At 35.2% G+C, this 2,477-nt stretch overlaps 1 pseudogene; it reads right to left on the bottom strand.

Moving 5' to 3' along the window:
- LOC107683570 (triokinase/FMN cyclase-like) overlaps positions 1–2,477 on the bottom strand; it is a 15,878-nt pseudogene that overhangs the window by 4,115 nt on the left and 9,286 nt on the right.

Below are 2,477 nucleotides of genomic sequence, written 5' to 3'. Positions count from 1 at the left end.
TTTTTAGCTGGTGAAAATACTAGTGTTCTAATAATTTTGGCCACCACTGTATACTTAGTATTTACTGGTCCACATAGGAATATTTCATATTTACACTTATTGTGCAATGTGCGTACTGCAGTACACAGTGATTGGTCAGGTGATATAAAAATGTGCATCATCTGAAAGAACATGTTTAATATTAAATAATAAAATATTATTTAACAAAATATAAAAATATTATACTAACCATATAAAAATAATACATTTTAAACTTTTGCATATCTGTCACTATTTAGCACCGTTTTAAAATCGTCACAGAGACAAAATCTTAAAAATATGTGCTCTGCGCAGTCAACATGTAACTATTTGCTGAAAGATTCCTGCAGGAGAAACCGTTACATACCTCCATTATGCCTGCACACTAGACTTGTGCCGGTATTCGGTAATGCGATATATCACGGTGATGAATATGCACGATATTGTTATCGTGGGCACTTCTAAATACCGTGAATAATTATATATTACAAGTTATTCAGAATTTTGAATGCATTTTAAGAATACTTTTCCCATCAACTGGTCAAAATGCACAACACCGCTGTATGCTGCGTGAAAGACGAGTAATCTGATGCAAATAAGCGCGGACAAGAAGCACATGGCGGAACATGTGAGAGATTTAGTTCATTCATTAGTTAACATAAACTGCAAATGAAAAATTCTTCTGAACATTAATTAATCTTAGGTATTCCAGTATTTAATAACAGGTTGTTAAAATCGAAAGTTGCAACTGTGTTATTTAATGAGCTAGCATGAACTAAGACTTAATAACTAATAATTAATAACTTCTGTAGCAAATGTAGCTATTGCTCATTGTGAATGTTAATGCATTAACTAAGGTTAACTAATGAGGTCTTATTGTAAAGTGATACCTATTGGTCTCTATAGTTCTTTTGCACTTTAATCTGTGTAAAACTTTTAGCTGTATACATTTTTCTGTATTGCTTTATTGCATTTAAATGTTCAGTTATTTTTGTTATAAGAAAAAAGTTATTAAACCTGTTATACTATATTATGACAGCACTTTTTTAAAACTAAATTTCAATACCGTGATAATACTGTATACCATGATAAAAGCATTAGCAATTAATCACAACATGAAAATTTGATACCGGCATATCCCTACTGCACACAACCTTTGGCATAGTGTGTCGTTCATGAACGATTCGTTCAATTTGAACTAATCTGGAACATGACCCGGGAACGACGAGTCGTGTCAGCGAGGAATTCGTTCATTTCTGTTGAACGCGCATGTGCAACATCCCTATTGGATCTACAGGAAACAGAAATGATTAGTTCACCTCTCGAGTCTTCGGGTCTGAGCACTGATCTATAATAGAGAATCTATTTTGTATATAAAAGAACCAACGACTCAGACCCACTGAGATCCTCACAATTTATACATGTGAATTTCTGTCAAGATGGTTAACATAATGTGGTAATAATTGAGACTTTAAACTTTATCAGTATGATGAGGAAAAATCACTTTTATAAAGCAAAGACACCTACTGTACATATAATAACAACATACAGTTAATGATATGTAATGTTTGTGTTTGTTGTAAAATACTGAGCTGGAAAGTGGGCACGTGACAAAAGAAGGGACGACTCGAACCCGAAGACTCGAGAGATGAACTAATCAATTCTGTTTCCAGTACAGACTGCATATCAGTTTATGGGGATGTGACGTGACAAAAAAAAGAATGATACAGATCGGGATGTGAGGGAAATTAACAGACTGCATAATCTGAAACAATAAATCAATCGTTTCTATTTCTCATAATCTGCCTTTGGTTGCATTATAGTTTTATTGCATTAACAGTCTTATTAGAAACATGGTGTAAGTAGATGTGTCGTGGAATTGGGCTATTAAAGGGATAGTTCACCCAAAAAATGAAAATTCTGTCATTAATTATTCACCCTCAAGTCGTTCCAAACCCGTAAGACCGTTGTTCATCTTCGGAACACAAATTAATATATTTTTGATGCATTCCGAGAGCTCTTTGACCCTCCCATAGACAGCAAGGGTACTACCACGATCAAGGCCTAACACGATCAAGGCTCAGAAACGTAGCAAGGACATCGGTAAAATAATCCATGTGACATCAGGGGCTCATCCGTAATTTTACGAAGCTACAAGAATACTTTTTGTGCGCAAAGAAAACAAAAATAACAACTTTGTTCAACCATTCTTCTCCTCCTCATCCAGTCTGCTGTGGCTTGCTTCCATTTTGGAGAGTATCACAATGCATGCGCGCACTTCTGTTTCGTGTAAACAACGCAACGGAGGAGAAGAATGGTTGAACAAAGTTGTTATTTTTGTTTTCTTTGCGCACAAAAAGTATTCTTGTAGCTTCGTAAAATTACGGATGAGCCCCTGATGTCACATGGATTATTTTACCGATGTCCTTGCTACGTTTCTGAGCCTTGATCGTGTTAGG

The sequence above is a fragment of the Sinocyclocheilus anshuiensis genome, unplaced genomic scaffold (assembly GCF_001515605.1).
Source record: "Sinocyclocheilus anshuiensis isolate Anshui unplaced genomic scaffold, SAMN03320099.WGS_v1.1 scaffold874, whole genome shotgun sequence".
In the NCBI taxonomy this organism is placed as follows: domain Eukaryota; kingdom Metazoa; phylum Chordata; class Actinopteri; order Cypriniformes; family Cyprinidae; genus Sinocyclocheilus; species Sinocyclocheilus anshuiensis.
This window is presented reverse-complemented; position numbering and strand designations above follow the sequence as displayed.